General features: G+C 37.8%; 1 protein-coding gene across 1 annotated transcript in view; it reads right to left on the bottom strand.

The window, feature by feature from the left end:
- The window catches only part of OLAH (oleoyl-ACP hydrolase), a 97608-nt gene that overhangs the window by 59133 nt on the left and 14146 nt on the right, over window positions 1-24329 (bottom strand). The window lies entirely within an intron of this gene.

The raw sequence follows: 24329 nt of genomic DNA, 5'->3' as shown, positions 1-24329 counted from the left end.
CACTATAAAGGAAAAGATTATTATCTATAAAATCACATTTTTTTTTACAGTTTACTATGTATCCTGAATTGACAGAAATTACAAGAGGGGATCCTTGTTGGGACAAGGCCTTTGTATAAATACCTGATTTATAGCAAAACCAATTTTTAGCTGAACTTTCTTTTAAATAAAGACAAAACTTGGAAGTTCATAATTTCTTAAGTTACAGCAATTATCCAGCTTCTTAACCTATTCATCATTTTCCTCAGAAAATAAAATTCTAACAACACTTACACCCCAGAAATGTAATAGTGCCCTAAACGTTATTATGTATGTAAAATTTGAAACTACCCATTATCAGTTTAGGTAAATACATTCCTAAATCACTTTGCAAAGAGAATCATTCACCTCATCATTAATATGTTGAAGTTATAACTTTAAACCATCACATATATTCTCATAATAGAAAAGTTTTCACATGGAAAATCTGCTCTCATAGTAAATATCAGTATTATTATTATTATTTGTTTATAGCCAAATATAACAGTTTCAAATCACCAAATTTCTATCACATCCTTTTAAAAACCCGATTCACACATATCAAAATCAGATTAAAATTGCTATAATATCATTTTTATCACACAATGGTCTTTTCAAATTTCACAATCTAAGAGAATTTTAGAAATACAATATAATTTTAGAAATATAGAAACAATAAATTTCAGATGACATCAATTGAATTTCCAGATTATCATGTATAGAAATTATTCAGCTTATTACTTTTGGTATTTAAAAACCACTTCAAAAGTTAACAATTACATTTTAAAAAAATAATGTAGTTTCTAACCTACACCAATCATAATGTTAAGCATTTTGAAATCATTATATCATTTTGATCCCATAGTAACAACCATTGTTATTTTCCCTTTACAAATCAGGAAATGGTTCAAACAGAGATAAAATACGTTTTTGCAGCTGGAACAGAGAATTGGGGCTACAAGGTGCCCAGGGTCACAGGACTTGTCAGAGCTACTGCCAGTCTGCGAATTTCTGCCCCTCCTCTCCTTTGCCAGGTGGGGAAGGATGGTTTAGGTCAATTCTCCAGCATTCTATTCTCTTAATCTGATCTGGGGATGAGAGGAGTTAACAAGAACCCTTATAGCTGTTAAAAAATTCACACACTGAGATACCCTCTTAAATCTGGGGAGGGAGTGGGGAATGAGTGATCAGGATTAAGGGGAGGTGTTTTAGCATGAGTGATCCTGGAGTGATCTACAGTCTCAGGAGTCCTCCAGTAATTCCAACTAATCAGTTTCCAAACTTTTTAATGATTAATCCCAGAATATGCTAAAATGTTTTAGTTTATGTTTCCATTGTAATTCCAGGTTGGCCAGAGCAGAAATTACAAGGAAAAGAGTCTTTATTTCCCTAGCTGCAGCCTTAGGAATCTCTGGCTGCCTGCATTTCAAATTTTACAAAGTACACACACTCACACACACACTGAAAGACAAAATGACAATTAACAGGACAGATACAAACTGAGCTCACAATTTAACAACAGAGAGGGAATTAGAGGCTTTCTAGAAATCCTCATCATGAACTGGCTATTATTATTCTGAGGAAAGGGGGTTTTGGGGAATTTTCAAGCATCTAAAACTGACAGGGTAGCACCCATGTTGACCAGGGCCTAGATGGGATGTCCCTGTACTACCACAGATAGTTCCCCTAGTTGAGATCGGATCCTGCAACTTTTACTCAGAGCATCTCTATGGTCTTCGGGGGAAGCCTTGGAGGCCCTGATTTTTCTGACTCTCCATAACCTACATCCAGAGTGTAGCTGTCTTCCTTGAGAACAGAACCCTTAAGGAAAGTGGGGAAAGGGAGAGAGGGAGGAGAACTAGGGCAGGTAAAGGAAGGTGAGGAAGTAAGGACAAAGTGCATTTATCCTCCCCAGAATCAGAGCCTTTAAGGGAACAGAGGCAGGAAGGAGGTGACGAACAGGGCATAAAGAGTAGAGGAACAGGTAGGGCTGGAATTGGTGGAAAAGAGGGGAGAGTGAGGTGGAGGGAATTAGCCAATATTGCGGGAGACGCTGAAACAGCTTTGCGAGCCTTAAAGGAAGAGGCTTCTGCCTTTTGTTCTCCCTCAGCCATCTCAGCAAACCCAAGGTGAAAACATTCCCAACTCATTTCCAAAGATCAATCTACAAGGGGACCTAATTAATCCAAAGTGACTTAATGCGAATTGGTCCCCATCCCAAGCTAGCTCAAAGGGAATTTTGGACTTCAACCAAACTAGTGGGGGTCCTTTGGAAGCTGGGAATAGAGAGAACTTACCCCAACCCCGTCAAGGCCAAGATTCCAGGAAAAAAATGAATCCTGAGGAGCCTGGATCATTATTAGCATTTGGCGAGGTTGGGCTGCTATTCTTTGTCCCATTCCATCGGTTCCATCCGAGTCACGGCACCATACCTGTCAACCCGAAAGTTTGGTTAAAGGAGGCAAACAGGCTAGGTGATATGTAAATTCATAGTGTTTATCCCCTTGAATCTAGCGGATACATGATCAAGGAATCAGAAGCAAACTTCTGATTGACTTGAAGAAGAAAGACAAGGTTTAAGTAACAATCTCAACTGCAGTTTATGATCTCCATATCACAGAAAGGAAATTCTTAGTTGAACAAGACAATTGACAAGGTAGGGTCACTTAGAGATTATGATCACAAGGTGCAAATGTCTCTAGAATATCAAGATAAGAGAAATCCCACTGTTCTGGTTGCAGACATTCTGTCACCAACAGGAAAGATACCCTTTGTCAATCTTATCTGGTCTTTGAAGTTGCTGACACAGAAAGGGGCATTTTTAGAATAGAGCAAAAGCAGTTTGGATGCTTTGAATATTATTGAAGTTCAAATAATCTGAAAGGATTGTCACTGTGTATCTGCATCTGCTGCTTTGTCATTTGCCTGTCACCGCAAGACTTTGAGACAGGTAAAAATGGTAAAATGGTATGGGAGATGTCTTTGGATTCATGCATAAATTGGATTTAAATGAGGCAGAGTCACGTGAAGTTGTTGGACTCACTCTCTCCTCCAGAGTCATCATAGTCCAGTGGCAGGTCAGAGTCAAGACAACTAGTGATGGCTCAAGATGCAGTGGATGACCTTCATGTCTTTGATGTCAAACCAAGATCTAAGTGCTCCATAGCACCTGCTTCAGCTGCCTTCACGGCCATTGTTAGAAATTGTTCACATTTGCCCATTTCACCAGGGGGAGTCTTCACCCCTCTGGACATCTCCCTAACTCTCCTACAGGTTTGAGACCCCTTGGTTACCCTCAACCTGGTTTAGCCCATCTGCAGAAAGGGTTAACTTTGGTGTGGCTGAACATGCTACAGCTTCCTGGAGCTACAGGAGAGATCAGGTAGCCACCAAATGTGGAAAGCAGCCCTGAAAAGGGCTCAGCAGCCCTCACACCAGAGGTACTAGTCTTCCCTGAACACATCCAACATCCCAAAGGTGCCCCTATTATATTAGTAGATGAACAAGAATCCACATAAATGTCATTAGAGGTCACCAGGAAGCTGTGTCCAGGGCTTAAGCCTTAGTTTTAGAGGCCAATAAAGTTCTGGAGACAGCTTTGTCACCTTTCACAGGAAATTAACTTAACTTTTATGGAGGAATGAGTTAGGATTGTTATGTTAAAATCAATTATCTGAAATAAAAAGAAGCTGAGGAACTAGGATTTGATTTAATTTGCAAAACTAGTATTTGCATATCAAACCAGATTATCAGACTCCTCAGATGTCAGAGACAAAGAGTGATCTACAGAGCCAATTTTTATAAAAGAGAGAATTTTTTTAAAAAAAATTACAGAAACTTATTTTGAACATAATTCAATTGGACAAAACAGGTCATCTGACTAGTTAGCTTCTCCTAGGCTTTCTTAATCCTATCCCAGAAGTCCTTGCCTTGCTTTTGTTACATTTTGCAACCAGAAAAATTACTTTAAAGGTATCCACAGATTAACTAACATGATTTCCCAGCTTCAGGGAGTCCAGGAGAAAAGAGAACTGTGACTAGGAAAAAGGAACTCATAGATAGTAGTCGATAAGCCTTTTAAAAAAGAATCTTATAATCCTTATTGATTATTTTTATTCTCACAAAGATACATGTCTTTAAATAATCTACTACTAAATGATAAAGTCTTATCAATCTATCTATTTGTGGGAAACAAAAGAATGAATTCTGTTTCCATAGGCTTAAAAGTACTCTTCCCAACGTTGAGTGACAGCAGAATGCAAGTCAGAGGTGACTGGTTCTAGTCAGAGCTGTTATCTAGCAGAACCAGGCTTCTGATGAGGTAAAAAGTTAGAAGCCTGTACACATGCTTAAGGAGCTGTTTGAGGTGGGGCATGAAGTGGGCAGTTCAGGAGGTTGCATCTAGCCGATGGAGAGCAAGGCGGGAAATTCGAATTGGGAACACCATAAAATGGCTGGCATTTGTCTGAGCAAGTGTACTTTCCATGCGGGAGGTACCCATTCATTAGGAATGTAGGATAATTGGATAAAATCAAATGAGAATATTCCTGGCTTCACGAGTTCTTTTTAAATTAAGCATGTTTCTCACATTCACTAAATCTATAGGCAATACAGACTAAAGAGACTATCTTTGTTAGTCTGGCTTAGCTGTTAGTGCTAACTTTTGCTAAATAAAGGAGCTTAATCCTATAACCAAACTAAAAATAAATCAAAGTAATCCATACTAACTGATTTCCATTTCAATTCCCCCCTTTGATCCAAAGAAAATCATTTCCTTATGGATCACTTGAGCAGAGAATCAAACTTCAGGTGGTCTATGATTTTAAGAACCAGTCTCTCTAAAAGGTCTGAGTGTGATGGCAAAGTCAGGGCAATTTGCTCCATTTTCACTAACAAATCTTTAGGAGTCTGCATAGCAGTGGTAAGAGAAGCAGTAGCTTCTATCTTAAGTAAAGGGGATTCTTTAATCAAGATATCAATTGCAATCCTATTCTGACCCCTTTTGCTATATCCATTCCTAATATGAGATATTTTTTAGGCTACAATGAGGGACAATTTCTCTTATTAGCTTTGGTAATAACACATTAATTATAATTTTTTTAACACAAAAGTGTGTGGATAGGAACAAGCACCCATGATTTGGGATCCTTAGGTAGACTTGGCACAGACCCAACATCTGTGGGTCCCAACGAGCAGCTTACATAGCATCTGTTTATGTAGCCTGGGTGCAGCATTATTCATTACCCATTTATCATATGAGACAGTTACGTATGGGCAACAGTGCTACAATTTCAAAAAGCAAGCAGGCTGTCATTAATGCCTTATTATCTATGGCCAGTTCGTTGGCAGTATTTTCAGAGGTCAGTCCCCTTTGACACAGAAGTAATGGCACATGGGAAAAAGAGAACAAAGTCCTTTGCTGAGTTCCACGGTTACTAGAAATCCTTGTTATAAATGAAAAAGTTCAAAGGTCTATTCTGTACAGCAGCCCCATGCCATGGAGTTCTTTCAGCCTGTGTTGTAACAGATTAATGTTTCTGGAACAAGCCATGTTCTGAGGACAGCTTGGAAGAAGCTTCGTCCTTCCAGATTTTCTCCTCAGGTTCTAAGAGCATGTAGAAAAACTTAACGCAAACTCAATATGAAATAGAGCTATGAGAAGAAAAATCAAATTAAGAACACATGACACTGAAACTTTGGAGAATTTCAATTATTACATGAAGAGGGCCTGAATTGTCTTCAAGTAGGAAAACAATTACGCCCTCTTCACAATTATCAATGCAATTTTTACATGCAAAATTCTTACTTTAATTTTGAAAATTGTGTCACGTCTAAGTCATTTCTCCTACTAATTCCGCCTTTATGAGGATATTATTATCATATCAATATAATGAAAAGATGCTATAGTATGGTCTCCTAGGAACTAAATACTCCATAAATTGTAAGACTTAATGGTCTATTATTTCTAATTCAAATAACAATTCAAAATGATCCCTCAATATAGTAGTACTATACTAACATATATTTTTTAGTGAATAGTCACCAATAGGGTTTATATCTTATGTTTATTACAATAAAAAAGGAAGCATCATTTTACCCTTGCCTTTATCAATGGAATTGGCTATGCAAGGAGGAAGACAGGGACATAGTAGCATTAATTCTAATTGATTTCAGGTATGAGTCACAGGCAGCCCATTGTATGACATGATGTCGCAGCTGGGGTCAGAATTAACCAGGTGGGAAAATGTCTTGAAACATGAAACCTATTACTAGTCAGATGACAATAATTCAGTGGAACGCATTTTAAAATTATGTTATAGGGAAAAATCATCTATCCTATCTCCTTTAGTATTGTATTAGTTACATTCAATAATATCTAAAACCCAGTATAGAATTATCCGGTATGAAGTAATTACAGTCAATTAAAGACGTAGCAATAGTTCATTTATATATTGTTTACCACATGCCACGGTTTTTTTCTAGTTCTTAAAGTTTACTCTAAAGAATTTCAGAGGCCTGCTTTCTGTAGTACTTTAGAATGTAGTTTTTGATTTCTCAGTTATTACTTGAACCACTTGCAACCTTACATTATAGGCAAGTTACAAATAGTAAGACTTAAGTCTTTCCCTTTAGGAGGCTAGCTTAGAGTAAAATATTGCTCATTGAATATTTAATAGATTGGTTTTTTTAAACAATCTTGATACATTAATTTAGTGGTTCAGTTCATAAAATGCTAAACTTACTTTAGCCAAATGACATGCGTTTAGTCCATTTCAAAGTAACTTTACCCAAGCATGGTTACAAATTTGGATCACTATTCTGGTTGTGTGTGTATATATGTGTGTGGGGTCCTCAAACCTCTTAGAAAATCATAAGAATTTAAGGCAAAAGGCACTTCACTAATACATTTCCCCCTCCAAAGACTGTTATCATATTATTTTAATATTCAATAGGGAAGTGAGCTCTCTAATAGCATTTTTAGTATCTTAGAAAAATTTCACATAACTATTTTTAAAAGCATATTTTCCTAATTAAAAGAGAATTCACATTTCTAATCATATGTCTAATGTTTTTCCAAATTCCACAATACAAGATAACTATGAGTCTAAATATTATTCAATTAGATAAATCTTAACTCATCCTTAGAAAGCATCTCTGTTATTATCTTTGATACGTTATTTACTCCAAACCCCAATAACAATAGTCACCATGTATACATTGCTCATTATACTAAGCACTTTAGGATCATTTAATTCCTCCTAGGAGGAAGGTGCTATTATTGCTATTATCGTCCCCTAGCACATACAAACACTGATCAGATTCTCTAATATACTACAATCACGATGTAGCTTCAGAACAAAATTTTCCATCCAATCAATGTTTCGTTTACAATTACTAGTGGCAATAACTAAACCTCATTTTTCACAAGGGTCCATTATTGTTAGTTGATTCATATTAAAACAAAAACTCATGGTGATGAACTCAGCTCCCATAACGGCTTCTTTATTTCTTTTAAATCACTCAAAGGGCCAAATCAATTCCTTTTATTTTTCTGACTTAAACCTACCAGTGTACCTTAAGGCATTTAAAAAAATTATCTAAACCTTTTTTTTTCTTTAGTAAGATCAAAACCATTCTTCAAATTTCCTTTCTCAAACTTCAACCCCTTTTTTTCAAGCCCTGCGTTCATACTATGTCAATGCAGATTCCAATTTTCCTTAAACGCTCTACTCATTCATCTCTCATCTCTATTTGCTTAAATTGTCTTTTCTTTCATCTTATAAAAACCCTGAACCTTCCTTGTTACCTCATCCAACATTTCTTTTTCTTCCTCCTAGTTGCTTAATTCATCTAGCCTATTTCCCAATCATATCCAAGATTGCCTAATCTTTGACTTTTACACTTTTAACACAAGGTTTTATTATCATGTCACTCTTTTTTGGTTCCTTAGAGCTTAGAAATGCACAGTTCATTCTAATTTCTTTAAGGCTTATGGTTGTCATAAGTGACAGTCATATATACAACTTCCTGAGTACAACTGCAAATTTTAAGGTCCCTTCTAGTTCTTCATTGATGACCTTAGAGAAGAGGTCATCTATTTCCTCAAAGTAACCTCTTTTATGCTAGAAAAGTATCCATCTACTTCTTTCATGGTCAAGGCCCAAGTATGGCCCAGGAATGTCACAGATATTTGTATCTTAAAAGTTCTCTGCTACTCTTCTCATAAAAGGAAGTCATTATTATTATCATTTTTACTACCTATCTTATTATGTACTCTAATGAAATATCAAATTGTTGCTCCACATTTAAACTGCCTTCTTTTCTCAATATCTGGTTTAATAGCATTGTGCAAAGGCAGTTTTCATTTTGGTGCTGTTGACTGTGAATGATCTTTGTTTCTAATTGCCTCTTCTTTTACAAAGTTTTGATATTTTCCAACACTGTGGGTTATCAGCTTATTAAATTTTCCAATGATTTTCAATTAACAAGAGTTTTCATCACAATGATTTAACTTTGAATTCACCTAAATGAAATATAGCTGTATAATTACTAATGGTAATAATTTTAAAATTTCAACTTTCACGAGGGTTATTAATTTGTGTTTTTCAATGTACTAATATTTAAAAGTTGCATACTCCTCTCAATTTGATCTTTTGTGGTCTGAGCACCCTGTCTTAGGTGTGTATGCACTTTACTTATTCTTACACTTTCCTATAATGCTATATTCTTGTTTAATTCTATCTTCAATAATTCTTACCCTAACTTATTATAACATTGCTTATTACAGTTCTACCAACATACAATTTTGAACTTATTTTCACTTCCACTGATTTCAACATGTTTTACTATGTTTCTAATTTACCCAGTTGATTTAGACTACAGTGGTATCAATAAAATTCACTTACTTTCAGTTGCTTCCTGATTTCGAAACAAACTTTTCTCTTTCTAGGAGCACTTTGGGATCACCTTCAATTTGGAAGTCCTAATCAGAGCTTGGTTGGTGCCTTTAGGTTGGTTGTTTAAAAGCAGTAAGCAACAGAAAGGTAAATATATTCCAACTCTACTTACTTTTATTCTTTGGGAATCTGAAGATGGTCTAAAATTTTCCTGTTCTGCCTTCTAATGATAAAAATTTACACTTCCTTCCTGCAATAAATCAGTTCCAACTTTAAGTACATTTTAAAAATATACCTTTGATCTACCACCCATAGGTTCCCAAAGTGGGCAATACTGTCCCCTGGGAAGCTAAGAAGGATCCAGGGGAGGTGGTAGTAGCTTCAGGTGCAATTGGGAGATGTTGAATAAATATAAGGGGACAGTAGAAGCATACAGAAAGAAAAGAAGAAAATTTGGAAAAAATCATTCATATATATTTCATCTGTTGTATAACAGAGTTAAAGTCATAGTGATTACATTATTTTCCAAATAAACACACAAAATGCAAGTTATAACTGATAAGTGGTCAAGTCTACTGACAGGTCTTAACAAGCAAGCATTGACAGTCGAGAATGTTGTGCATTGTCAGGAAGTCTGGTATGCATTGGTAGGAATATATGGATGTAATGACTTGTTTACAATATGATACTATGCAATATTGCAACATCAAAATTTCAACACAGGAAAAACCCACAAATTTACAATAAACTATTAAATTTAAGATGTGTCATTTAAAATTATTTTTTGAAATGATGCAAATTTTAAAAAAAACCAGTAAAGGGTTAAAGGGGGGTGCTGAGTAATTTTTTTTAAAAGGGAGTGGTAGCCCAAATTAGTTTGGAAACCTCCGATCTATACTAAAGTTAAAACCAATTTCACAAAGTGATATCCCAAAACTTCAGACACAGAGACTAGATAAATGAAACTCTTAGGGCTTAGCAAATGCCTTCCTTCCTTCCTTTCTTTCTTTTCCTTCCTTCCTTCCTTCCTTCCTTCCTTCCTTCCTTCCTTCCTTCCTTCCTTCCTTCCTTCCTTCCTTCTTTCCTGCCTTCCTTTTTTCTCTTTTTTAAAAAACAAATTCTGAGTTGTAGAATTATTTAAACTCACAGGAGTTTTATTCTAATTTTACCTGTACTAATTTCAAAAGTTTTTCTTATTTTAACCCTTCCCTGAATTTACTGAATCTCTATTTCACTGAATTTCTGCTGAATAGGATCTATGATTAGTAAAACAATCCTTAAAATTCAAACTGCTACTTTAAAATCAAGCTCTAGTCATTTTAAAGTTTCTTTTAGGAATAACTGATTCATTAATTTTTGTTTTCACTAAACTTTACAAAGTTTTCTGCTACCTCAAAAGCTCATCAAAATACTTCACAAAAATTTTCGTATCATAATTTAGAAGTTTCTAGTAGAGAATAACAAATTTCATTTCTTCTTCTACTTCTCATTATTCTTATTCATATCTGTCTTTCATCTCTGCCACCTCCAACATGTCCACTATTGGAAATAGAGAGAAAAAAGACAGCGTTGTCTTTTCTGAAGATTTTTTGAAACGTTTTACTTTTTACAGTCTTTTCCCCCTGGTTCATTAGATCACAGGAAAAAGCATAGGAGAAAACAAATGCTTAGAAGCGCCTGCCTGCATGGATTAACACAAAGCACAGATAAGACAGCACATAGTTCTCTTACAGATTTTCCTAATTGTATAAGGTCCCTTTCTTTGTTTTCTTTTTTGGAGGGGAGAAAGCAGGGCAATTGGGGTTAAGTGACTTGCCCAAGGTCATACAGCTAGCAAGTGTGTCAAGTGTCTGAGGCCAGATTTGAACTCAGGTACTCCTGACTCCTGGGCTAGTGCTCTACTCACTGCACCATCTAGCTGCCCCAGGTCACTTTCTTTCTGAAACTTATAGTCTTACCAATAAGAAAATGCTATTTAGTAAAAACATCAAATTGCTTCTAGACTAATTTACCAATTGGGTTCACCCATTTAAGATGCACTTTGCATCTCACACACACACACACTTTTAAGACACGTCTTCATCCCTGTTCTCTTTTTTTAAAATTTAAATTTATTTATGACCTGTTTCTATTATAGAATTCTACTTCTAGGTTCTCTGCTAGAGAATTCTACTTCTTCTAGGTTCTTTGCTAAATCACATTAAAAAGGAATTTTTTTAAAAAGAGAAATGACTATTTTACTTCTTAAAAAGTTTTTTTCCCTAAAAACTTTTTCTTCCCAAGGCATAACCTTCTAATAAAGTGGTTTTTTTTTCTAAAAAAGAAAAGAAAAGAAAAGAAAAGACAAGAAAAGAAAAGAAACCCCTTCTTCTCCACTAATGAAGAAGATAACTTCTGATAAAAAGCTTTTCCTTCTCCAAAGTGGAAGCTACCTTAAACTCAAAAGAATATTAGAAATTTGCACTTAACAATTTTTACAGAATAAAAAACTTTGGTGGTTTTGATGCTTTCCTTCTCAAAGTAGAGGCTTACCTTAGCTTAGAAGAATTTGGGTTGCAGATTGAGGAGAGTCCAGGCCTCCAAAGCAGTCCTCTGAGATCTTCTCAGTCCCTTGGTAACTGAAGAGCTCTCAGAGAAATTCCTTCCAGAAGATTACTTATAGAAGCCTGGTGTCAATATCTCATATCACATCTGGGTGCCCACTATTAAAATTAATTATCTGAAATAACAAGATACTCAGGACTGAATATTCAAGATTCCATCTATAAAGCTAGCATCTGCATATCAAACTAGGTCATCTGATTCTTCAGATTCCAGAGACAAGGAGTGATTTACAGAACTGATTTTTTTTATAGGTAAATAGTTCCTTTTCTTTTTTAGGTTATATGTATACAGTTATGTTAAACATATTTCCACATTGGTCATGTCATGAAAGAAGAATCAGAACAAAGAGGGAAAATCATGAGAAAGAAAGAACAAAAAAAAAAAGGAATCCATAGTTCTTTCTTTGGATGTGGATAGCATTTTTTATCATGAGTCTTTTCAAACCGTATTCGTGGGAAAAGCTAAGTCTATCATAGTTGGTCATCACACAATGTTGTTTTTACTTTGTACAAGGTTCTCCAAGTTCTGCTTACTTCACTCAGCATTAGTTCATATAAATATTGCCAAGTTTTTCTTTTTTTAAATTTTATTTCTTTATCTAATATTTTAGTTTTCAACATTGATTTCCACAAGATTTTGAGTTACAAATTTTCTCCCCATTCCTAGCCTCCCCTCCATTCCAAGATGGCATATATTCTGATTGCCCTGTTCCCCAGTCAGCCCTCCCTTCTGTCCCTCCCCCATCCTTTCCCCTTACTTTCTTGTAAGGCAGGATAGATTTCTATGTCCCATTCCCTACATATCTTGTTTCCCAGCTACATGCAAAAAAACAACTTTTTTTTTGAACATCTGCTTTTAAGACTTTGAGTTCCAAATACTCTCCCCTCTTCCCTCCCCACCAACCCTCCCTAGGAAGGCAAGCAATTCAACATAGATCACACCTGTATCATTATGTAAAAGACTTCCACAATGCTCATGATGTAAAAGGCTAACTATATTTCCTTCTATCCTATCCTGGCCCCCTTTATTCAATTTTCTCCCTTCACCCTGTCCCTTTTCAAAATTGTTTGCTTTTGATTACGTCGTCCGCTTATTTGCCCTCCCTTCTATCATCCCCACTTTTTTTATCCCTTTCCCCTTACTTTCCTGTGGAGTAAGATACCCATCGAGTATGTATGTTATTCTCTCCTCAGGTCGAATCAGAAGACAGTAAGATTCACTCATTCCCCCTCACCTGCCCCTTCTTCCCTTCCAACAGAACTGCTTTTTCTTGTCACTTTTATGTGAGATAATTTACCCCATTCTATCTCTTTCTTTCTCCCTCTCTCAATCTATTCCTCTCCCACCCCTTAAATTTCATTTTTTTTAGATATCATCCCTTCATATTCAACTCACCTCGTGCCCTTTGTCTATGTGTGTGTGTGTGTGTGTGTGTGTGTGTGTGTATTCCCTGCAACTACCCTAATACTGAGAAAGGTCTCATGAATTACACACATCACTTTCCATGTAGGAATGTTAAAAAAAACAGTTCAACTTTAGTAAGTCCCTTTGAATTCTCTTTCTTGTTCACCTTTTCATGGTTCTCTTGATCCTTGTGTTTGAAAGTCAAATTTTCTATTCAGCTCTGGTCTTTTCACTGAGAAAGCTTGAAAGTCCTCTATTTTATTGAAAATCCATATTTTGCCTTGGATCATGATACTCAGTTTTGCTGGGTAGATTATTCTTGGTTTTAATTCTAGCTCCATTGATCTCTGGAATATCATATTCCAAGCCCTTAGATCCCTTAATGTAGAAGCTGCTAGATCTTGTATTATCCTGATCACGTTTCCACAATACTCAAATTGTTTCTTTCTGGCTGCTTACAGTATTTTCTCCTTGATCTGGGAGCTCTGGAGTTTGGCAACAATATTCTTAGGAGTTTTCTTTTTGTAATCTTTTTCAAGAGGCAATCAGTGGATTCTTTCAATTTCTATTTTACCCTGTGGTTCTAGAATATCAGGGCAGTTCTCCTTGATAATTTCTTGAAAGATGATATCTAGGCTCTTTTTTTGATCATAGCTTTCAGGTAGTCCAATAATTTTTAAATTATCTCTCCTGGATCTATTTTCCAGGTCAGTGGTTTCTCCAATGAGATATTTCACATTGTCTTCCACTTTTTCATTCCTTTGCTTCTGTTTGATAATATCTTGATTTCTCATAAAGTCACTAGCTTCTACTTGCTCCAATCTAATTTTTAAGGTAGTACTTTCTTCAGTGGTCTTTTGGACCTCCTTTTCCATTTGGCTAATTCTGCCTTTCAAGGCATTCTTCTCCTCATTGGCTTTTTGGAGCTCTTTTGCCATTTGAGTTAGTCTATTTTTTAAGGTGTTATTTTCTTCAATATTTTTTGGGTCTCCTTTAGCAAGCCATTGACTTGTTTTTCATGATTTTCTCACATCACTCTCATTTCTCTTCCCAATTTTTCCTCTACTTCTCTTACTTGTTTTTCCATATCCTTTTTGAGCTCTTCCATGGCCTGAGACAAGTTCATATTTTTCTTGGAGGCTTTTCATGTAGGCTCTTTGACTTTGTCGACTTCTTCTGGCTGTATGTTTTGATCTTCTTTGTCACCAAAAAAGGAATCTAGAGTTCGAGTTTGAGTCTGAGACTATTTTTGCTGCCTGTTCATGTTCCCAGCCAACTACTTGACGCTTGAGCTTTTTGTCAGGGTACAACTGCTTGTAGAGTATAGAGTACTTTGTCCCAAGCTTTAGGGTCCAAGCACTGCTGTTTTCAGAGCTACTTCTACTCCACCATCACCCCAGGCTCTGTCACAGCAGTGTTCCTCCTCCCCCAAGAACGACCAACCAGGACCTCAGTGCAGATCCAACCAGGACACAGCAAGAGAAACTGCCTTTGTGCCCACAAAGCACTCCTTGCACTCCCGCTCTGATTTGCTGCTATATTCCTCCCACCGTGTGAGCCAGGGACTTGGGAAGCAGCTGACACTGGAGCTCTGTAAACCGCCTCAGGAGCTTCCTGCTGCTGCCACCTCCACCTCCACACCACCTCCCCCACCCCCAGGGCTGGTGGCCAGACCACTCTGAGCTTGATTCCGCAGTTTCCCACTAACCTGCCCTTTGGCGTTTGTGGGTTGAGAAGTCTGGTAACTGCCACAGCTCAATGATTCATCACCCTAAGGCCTGTTTCTGCTGGCTGACTGCAGGTCTAGTCTGTCCTGGCATAGCCCACACTGGGCTGGGTTCCGCTCCGAGCACCATGTGATAGACCCTTCCCAGCGACCATCCAGGCTGTCCTGGGCTGGAGACCTGTTTCCCTCTGCTATTTCATGGGTTCTACAGCTCAAGAATTTGTTCAGAGCCATTTTTATAGGTGTTTGGAGGGATCTGGGGGAGAGCTTAAGCAAGTCCCTGCTATCCAGCTGCCATCTTGGCTCCACCCCTTGCCAAGATTTTCTGAATCCTTCTGCTCATCATTTGTTATAAAACAGTAGCAATTGATTACCCTCATATAACACAACTTGTTTGGCCATTCACCAACTGATGGGCATCCCCTCCATTTCCAATTCTTTGCCACCACAAAAAGAGCTGCAGAGCTGATTTTTATAACAGAAGAGAGAAATTTTAAAAATTATAGAAACGTTTCTTCAACATAATTCAATTGAACAGGACAGGTCATATGTTTAGTTAGCTTCTCCCGGGCTTTCTTAATCCTGCCCCAGAAGTCCTTGCTTGCTTCTGTTATATTTTACAACCAGAAATATTACTTTAAAGGGTCCACAGATTAACTGACATAATTTCTCAGCTTCAGGGAGTCCAGGCAAAAGGGAACTGTGGCTGGGAAAAAGGAACTTGTGGATGGTGGTTGATAAGCTAGCAGTCGACCCCATCTTCCCAGCTACCAGAAAGGGAAACTGAACCTTTGGCTAACCACCCCCTGCCCTCTCCAAATGCTAGAAATGGGGACTTAGTCTTTAAAGGCTTATAATCCTTATGATTATTTTTATTCCTACAAAGATATGTCTTACTCTATCTGCTACTAAATGATAAAGTCTTATCTATATGTTCACTAAATCTATAGGTAACCTAGACTTAAGAGACTATCTACGTTAGTCTGGCTTAGCTGTTAGGGGCAGCTTTTCCTAAAGAAAAGAGCTTAAGCCTATAGTCAAACTAAAAATAAACCAAAGTAATCAATACTGTGATTTCTGTTTCAGTTAGACTGACTTGGCACAAATTTCATTGGGCTATTGCTCCCACCATACCAAAGAAACATATGTTTTACCTATTCTTTATACTTGCACATATCACCCCTGACCAAGAATCTATCATTACAAAATTTAAAGCCTTTGTACAGAAATCCAAAGTCAGCTACAATATAGAAAGAGGTCATGTTCATAGCTAGTTATTGTCCTTTTCAGAAACCCTTGTGTTGAGTCAGCTGCTGTGATGAAAATACTATAAGGGACCTAAGGTCTTTGGTATCTTTTGTGATATTTTTTAAGTCCCAGGAAATCTTTCCAAGGTTCTTGTGGTAGTATTGTTTGTTTTCACAAATGAATAACAGCTGTCAGGTCTAAGAAGTCTCATAGAGATTTCTGCTATATCCTGGGCACATGCCCCAGGAAAATAGTGTGCCTTTCTATCACTGTTAGGTTGGCAAATAACTGTTCTCCCACTGCAGAAGTCCTAAAGCCCTTTGTTTTATAACTTTCTCATTATGCTTATAATGCAACACTGGGTGTTAGAGTTAGTTATTTATGTATTTATGCTTGCATTTTATTTCTCTACTAGACAGTAAGTTAATTAGTGGCCACTCAATAGTATTAAACTGAGAAAATATATTTTCAGAAGATTCTCAAAATCAGGTTCTTGAGAAATTGCTTAAAATCAGCTCTTAGTAAATTTGTTCTGATGCTTCATTTCTGAACTAAGTTTCACACAGGTGTCAATTACAATTCTGATATGTCATTACAATTTGATACTTTGAAGTGGCCATTTTTAAATGAAGAGAGTTAAACTAACTTCTTTTTCCTTTTTTAAAAAATTTGCTGGAACATTTTGTATTGTGAAAATATATTACTTTTTTCAAAAAGCAGGAATATATGTTTCTATAATTTTATATATCCTGAATACTTCCTTTGGGAAGAGAATTGGGTGGAAAGCAGGGACCTGCCTAGGGCTCTCCTCAAGGACCCTACAAACACAGATTAAAAATGTCTCTGAACAAATTCTAGAACTGCAGAACCCACAGAAGAGCAGAGGGAAGCAAGGTTCCAGCCCAGCACAGCCTGGATGGTTGCTGGGTAGGATCTATTGCATGGAGCTGGGAGCAGAGCAGAGCCCAGCTTGGGCTGTGCCTGGACCAACCAGACTGGGAGCCGGACGGAACAAGCCCTAGTGCCCTGAATCGGTGATCTGTGGCAGTTACCAGACTTCTAAACCCACAACCACCAAAGACAACAGAGAAGGTTAGTGTGAAAAACTTCTGGGGACAGAGTGAAAGGAGTTTGGGGTTCAGCCACCACCTTGGGGGCAGTGGAGGAGGTGCTGCTACAGAACTACAGCTGCAGTTGCTTCTGGCCCCAGGCCCACCTGGTGTGAGGAATTAAGTGGCAGATCAGAGCAGGAGTGCAGATCCTGCTTAGATCTGAGTCCAGTCCGGGTTGGCGGTTCTTGGGCGAGGATGAGTGCTTGTGTAGCAGAGCTGACTGTGTAGAAATAGCTCTGAAAACAACAGCACAGCCCCTCAAGCTTGGGACAAAGTACTCTATACTCTACAAGCAGTCACACTCTTACAAAAAGCTCAAGGGTCAAGTAGTTGGCTGGGAACATGAACAGGCAGCAAAAACAGTCTCAGATTTAGACCCAGACTTTGGAATCTTTTTTTTGGTGACAAAGAAGACCAAAACATACAGCTGGAAGAAGTTAACAAAGTCAAAGAGCCTACATCAAAAGCCTCCAAGAAAAATATGAACTTGTCTCAGACCATGGAAGAGCTCAAAGAGGATTTGGAAAAGCAAGTAAGAGAAGTAGAAGAAAAACTGGGAAGAGAAATGAGAGGGATATGAGAAAATCATGAAAAACAAGTCAATGACTTGCTAAAGGAGACCCAAAAAATACTGAAGAAAATAACACCTTAAAAAATAGACTAACTCAAATGGCAAAAGAGCTCCAAAAAGCCAATGAGGAGAAGAATGCCTTGAAAGGCAGAATTAGCCAAATGGTAAAGGAGGTCCAAAAGACCACTGAAGAAAATACTACCTTAAAAATTAGATTGGAGCAAGTGGAAGGTAGTGACTTTATGAGAAATCAAGATATTATCAAACAGAAGCAAAGGAATGAAAAAGTGGAAGACAATGTGAAATATCTCATTGGAGAAACCACTGACCTGGAAAATAGATCCAGGAGAGATAATTTAAAAATTATTGGACTACCTGAAAGCTATGATCAAAAAAAGAGCCTAGATATCATCTTTCAAGAAATTATCAAGGAGAACTGCCCTGATATTCTAGAACCACAGGGTAAAATAGAAATTGAAAGAATCCACTGATTGCCTCTTGAAAAAGATTACAAAAAGAAAACTCCTAAGAATATTGTTGCCAAACTCCAGAGCTCCCAGATCAAGGAGAAAATACTGTAAGCAGCCAGAAAGAAACAATTTGAGTATTGTGGAAACGTGATCAGGATAATACAAGATCTAGCAGCTTCTACATTAAGGGATCTAAGGGCTTGGAATATGATATTCCAGAGATCAATGGAGCTAGAATTAAAACCAAGAATAACCTACCCAGCAAAACTGAGTATCATGATCCAAGGCAAAATAAAAGGCAATAAAATAGAGGACTTTCAAGCTTTCTCAGTGAAAAGACCAGAGCTGAATAGAAAATTTGACTTTCAAACACAAGGATCAAGAGAACCATGAAAAGGTGAACAAGAAAGAGAAATCATAAGGGACTTACTAAAGTTGAACTGTTTTTTTTAACATTCCTACATGGAAAGTGATGTGTGTAATTCATGAGACCTTTCTCAGTGTTAGGGTAGTTGAAGGGAATATATATATACATTATATATATATATATGCATATATATATGTATATATGTATGTATGTATGTATGTATGTATGTATTGACAAAGGGCACAGGGTGAGTTGAATATGAAGGGATGATATCTAAAAAATGAAATAAATTTAAGGGGTGAGAGAGGAATAGATTGAGAGAGGGAGAAAGGGAGAGATAGAAAGGGGTAAATTATCTCATATAAAAGTGTCAAGAAAAAGCAGTTTTGTAGGAAGGGAAGAGGGGGCAGGTGAGGGGGAATGAATGAATCTTGCTCTCATCAGAATTGACCTGAGGAGGAAATAACATACACACTCAGTTGGGCATCTTACCCCACAGGAAAGAAGGAGGAAGGACATAAAAAAATGGAGATGATAGAAGGGAGGGAACATAGGTGGAGGAGGTAATCAAAAGCAAACACTTTCAAAAAGGGACAGGATGAAGGGAGAAAATTGAATAAAGGGGGATAGGGTAGGAAGAAGCAAAATATAGTTAGTCTTTCACAACTTGAGTATTGTGGAAGAGTTTTGCATAATGATACACATGTGGCCTATGTTGAATTGCTTGCCTTCTTAGGGAGGGTGGGTGGGGAGGGAAGAGGAGAGAGAATTTGGAACTCAAAGTTTTAAAAGCAGATGTTAAAAAAAAGTTTTTGCATGCAACTAGGAAATAAGATACACAGGCAATGGGGCAAAGAAATCTATCTTGCCCTACAAGAAAGTAAGGGAATAGGGGATGAGGGGAAGTGGGGTGACAGAAGGGAGGGCTGACTGGGGAACAGGGCAATCAGAATATATGCCATCTTGGGGTTGGTGGGGAGAGTAGAAATCATGGGGAGAAAATTTGTAATTCAAACTCTTGTGAAAATTAATGCTGAAAACTAAAAATATTAAATAAATAATGATTGAAAAAACCAAAAAAGAAAAAAGAAAAAAAGAGATGAGAGTTGGGAGATACTGTGTATAGGGAGTACCAAATAACAATACAAAAAAAAAAATATGAACCTGACTCTATTTTGTTAGGAAACAACTAAAAGGTAATGTGAGAATCATTTCCAGGTAAGCCATAAGTAAGTAGTTTAAATAAATATATTGTTTGGCCACTGAATGAACGTTGCCTCACTCAAAGACCTGGAAAGACCTGTGCTTAAAAAAGCCAAGGTCTCCCACTGCATCCTGGGCCATTTCCACTCATCCTGATCCATATCTCGCCAGTGGACTCAGATGGCTCTGGGGGAAAAAGTGAGGTTTGTCACTTTGCATAGCCCTTACTCAAATCCAATTCAGTTGCAAGTCGTATCATCATCTTCCTGATGTCACGGTCCTCTTCGAGAACTAAGGACAAACCATGCTGATTTGTTGAAGCAGAGATAAAAATTCAAACATTAAAATGAAATGAGAAACTGCAGCATTTAATCTAGGCAATTGCTAACACTAAAAAGGAGGAGACATAAAAATAACAAATGCTGACAGAGAAAAATCACAATTTTCTAAAGAAATTTAACTAATGTAAATAAATCACCATAACAAAGAGACTAAAAGAGCAGAGAAACTTTCCTCAGCCAACAAACAGGAGACAATACTTCTGCATTTCACAGAGTCCTCTGCTCTTTGAATGTTGCCAGCCTGTTACTTTTCTCTTGCCAAGCAGAGAGAAATGGCAACCCCTAGTTTACAATATAAACTCATTTAAAAAATGTTTACATAAGGTGATGGTAGAAGATTATGGACAATATCACTTTATAAAACACTGATAAGTAAGGGACGAACAAGTTTATAGAAAGTTTAGTGAGAGACCCAACTAATCATTTAAGAATGAAACTGGACATAGGACAACAGAGAAGAAATGAAGATCCATAAAGATTTTTATAATTAATTTTTCTTACCTTCAATGACAGTAAAGCCAACACACTAACATCATAGCTCTGTATAAGCTATAAGAAAAAGTAAAAAGGTCATAGGAAAAAAATGGGAAAAACTGCTACACCGGATATATATATATATATATATATATATATATATATATATATATGCAGAGGACGACTAAGCTTGAAGCAATGGAAGATCTAAGAGCTTTAAAAAAACAACTTTAAGTATATTAGTAACAAAAAAAGACTACTGAGAAATTATTCTGCTAATGCATATTCCTACTTTCCCATTTCTACCAATTTTTTCTAATGCATACACATATTGAGGGCATCCTTAATGATGATTTGAGAAAGGAACAAGGATACTTTTTAAAGTAATATTCTATAGCTACATCTTTACAGTCACTCAAGTCAAAAGTGTAGGGAATACAAGATTCTTCTGCACTTATATTTTAAAAAGCATTTCATTCTGCACAGTATGTCTCTCCTGCATGTGACAAAATCTTACAAAATTCCTTTTAAAATGTAACAACAGAAAATGTTATTTTATGACCCTTTATTTATTAAAAAAAATTAGAAATAAAATAGGGGGCATGCTTGTCAAGGGTGTTTGCTATATCATTCGAGTTGTCCAACTCAGAGTCCAGATGGAAGAGGGATTCCCTATAGATGGACAGGTCCCTTAGATGTTCCTGTTTGCTGATGATGTGCTGATTTCATCAAGCTCTAGAATACTGTAGAGCCTCCTGAATGAAATCCACACTTATTCAGCATAGTCTGGACTACTTAGCTACTCTGGAAAATCTAGGTGGATGAAGGAATGTTAAGAATCCCAGAAGCTGGATAGAGCCATAGAGTGAGTCCACAGCCTACATAGCTTAGTAGATACTACAAATAGACTAAAAGCTGGGCTCAACATTGAACAGAAAGAGAGGCAGGCTGGAATGCCTTTGATAAATTGTGAATATCTTTAATGACCCTAAGGTTCTCTTCAAGACAAAGTCCTACCTTTTTAATAATAGTATTATTCTAGCAATGCTCTATGGCTCTGGTGTAGGACCACAGATCTAGACCTGGAAGGAACCTCAAAGGCCATCTATCCTTCAGAAGAGGAAACTGAGGCCTAGAGAGGTTATATGATTGACATATAAATACATAGATAATAAGTGTTCACATGGATTCTAAGTGTAAGGGGCAGGACCTCAAACATGGTCCTTTGACTCCAGAGTAAGTGCCCTTCCACAGTATCAAGCTTCCACAAGAATTAAAGCTAAGGTGTCTGGGCTGTTTCTTCAGGAAAAAGAAGGATTCCATGAATAAGATGACATTCTAGGCAGGGGGATGGCCAGTCAAAAGGCCAGGAGATTGGATCTATTAATGCCATATGTGAAGCAAAGAGATGAGGCCAATTTTGTGGGACCAGAGAGCACAGGAAATGAACAATGTAGCCAGGAAGATGGGAATAGGTTTTGAAAAGGAATGATTCTTGGTGGGCATGAGCAGGATGTGATACAATAAAGAAGTAGAACTCTATGGGAGGAGCGGTGAGGGATGTAATAAGAGAGATGAGTGACTGGAGAGAGTTCAGGGATAATCATTCAATAGCTTCATTTGTGTTCATTCAAGTTCTGGAGCACTAGTAGAAGAAGGTCATAATGGCATGTTCATTGACCTCTCCATTTCCATCCCTGTGGAATGGCAGATCACAGAGGGGCAGGATTTCTGGGAGCTGTAAAGGTGGGGCAGCCATGGCTTGGAAGGAAGGTGAATATTGAAGGGAATACTTTATTTCTGACATCCTAGGTCCAATAGGTTCTGATAAATGTTATTTTGACATGACAGATACTTGCTAACAAGCAATCAAATAAAGTACATTGACAGCTAAGCAAACTGGTAATAGAGTGATTGCATCTATGTTCCTTTATACTTTTGTAATTAATCTATTGTGAACACAAAAGATATGGCTTTTCACCATTATTACCATTACCGTCATGGCATCAAGAATGCCCATTTTGTTGCCTCTCAATGTGACTTTATTTACAATGTGGTGGTCAGGGTATATAGTGCTCTTTGGCCCTGCTTTCTTTACTTTGCTGCTGAATTATTCATATTTACCATGTTTTATGGCAGCAGTTCTCAAAATGTGGCTCAGTGTCAGGACAGAAGCCAAGATGACTAGTGATAGTTGTGGATGACCTTGGCATCTTTGATGTCTGACCAGGCTCTATCTGCTCCACTGGGCCTACTTTTAGTTGCCTTCATGGCCACTGGAACAAATTGTTCTCATCTGCCCATTCTGCTTGGAGAAGTCTTCACATGCTTGGGGTAGACATTCTTCTAACTCATTGATGTGCTTGAGGCCTGTTGGTTACCTTCAACCTGGTTTAGCCTGTCTGCAGAGGTTTTGCCCAGGTGTGGCTGCTGCAGGTACTACAGCTTCAATGCTCCAAGGTAACCAAAAGGGCAGGCACCACAAACCACTGTAGCCATAGCAAGCCCACAAAGGGTTGGTTGGAAACTAGCAGGGGAGAGGATTACAAAAGGCATGATGGGGAAGGTGTTTGTTTGAGCTGTTTCTTCCAGGGAGAGAAGGATTTCATGAAGAGATGAGAAGGGAATGAGTTCTAGATAGGGGGAATGGCTAGTCAAAAGGTCAGGGGATTGGATTTGTTTGTGCCGTATGTGAAATAAAGAGATGAGGCCAATTTTATGGGACCAGAGAACACAGGAAATGAACGATGTATGAGGAAGCCAGAAAGCTAGAAGGATGTTTGAGGTTAATTTAAATAACGAATCTTCCAAGACACCAATCTGAGAAGAGGCCCTTCTGCTTGGGATAAAAGATCAATGAGATTATCGGGTAGCTTTCAGTTCTGTGGCATTGCACAGAATATATTGGGTAGGATGATGCACAGACTGTTAAGAGCTTGAAGAATTTTAATCCTTATTTTACAGATAGGGAAACTGAGTAAAAGAAAAGTTAAGTGACTTGCCTAAGTGAGCTAGGTAGGGATGGAGTAGGGACTATCAATCAATCAATAAGCATTTATTAACTGCTTTCTTTGTGCCAGACACTCTTCTGGGCACTGGAAATGCAAAGACAGAAGTGAAGCAATACCTGCCTACCCTTGGACAGACAGATACACAGACAGACAGATAGATAGATATGTATTTACAAAACCCTGGGGTAGGAGGGAACAGGCCAGGAAAGACCTTCAGCAAAAACAAACAAAACCCAGTTCTTGAGCTGAGTCTCCGAGGAAATTAAAGAGACAGAAAAAGACAATGGGGACACAAATGAAAGCAAGACAATGCCTACCTCAAAGAGCTGACATTTTAATGAGAGAAGACAATGCATAAAGTGAAGCTGAAAAGTGAGGTGATGGAGGAATAGTAGGATATGTCTAGGGGGCTTAAGGCAGATGGTAAGGAGGAGCAGCAAGAGTCTGGAAAGAGTCCAGTCATGAATGAAACAAAGCATGACAGGGTCTTTCCTAAAACGGTGGTCCGAGGAAGTGAGTCACCATCAGTAGAGGGTGGGGTCTGAATTCCAGTCACTGGGTACAGTCAGAGAAAAGGCTTTGAGAGGGGAGATAGAATATGTTATTGTCAACCCGACCAGAATGGCTTCTAACCTGTGGATGGCCGGAGCTGAACAGAGCAGGCTAGAGGCAGGAGAGTCAGGAGTCAAGCAGAAGTTTAATTTCTAAGTGAGGGAAATAGCTTGCAAGCAAGAAGGCAGATTAGACACACACATGTGCCAGGGTCCCACCCTTAGTGGGGTTTGGTGGGGCTGAACCTTGATTTACATACTTGTGCCTAGACAAAGAGTCAAACAGTGTAGTATAGCAATGGTGGTAATGCACAACAGCAACAGTGAGGCAA

This window comes from Trichosurus vulpecula, chromosome 5 (genome assembly GCF_011100635.1).
Source record: "Trichosurus vulpecula isolate mTriVul1 chromosome 5, mTriVul1.pri, whole genome shotgun sequence".
NCBI lineage: Eukaryota > Metazoa > Chordata > Mammalia > Diprotodontia > Phalangeridae > Trichosurus > Trichosurus vulpecula.
Note: the sequence above shows the minus strand (reverse complement) of the source record. Positions and strands in the feature narration are given on the sequence as shown.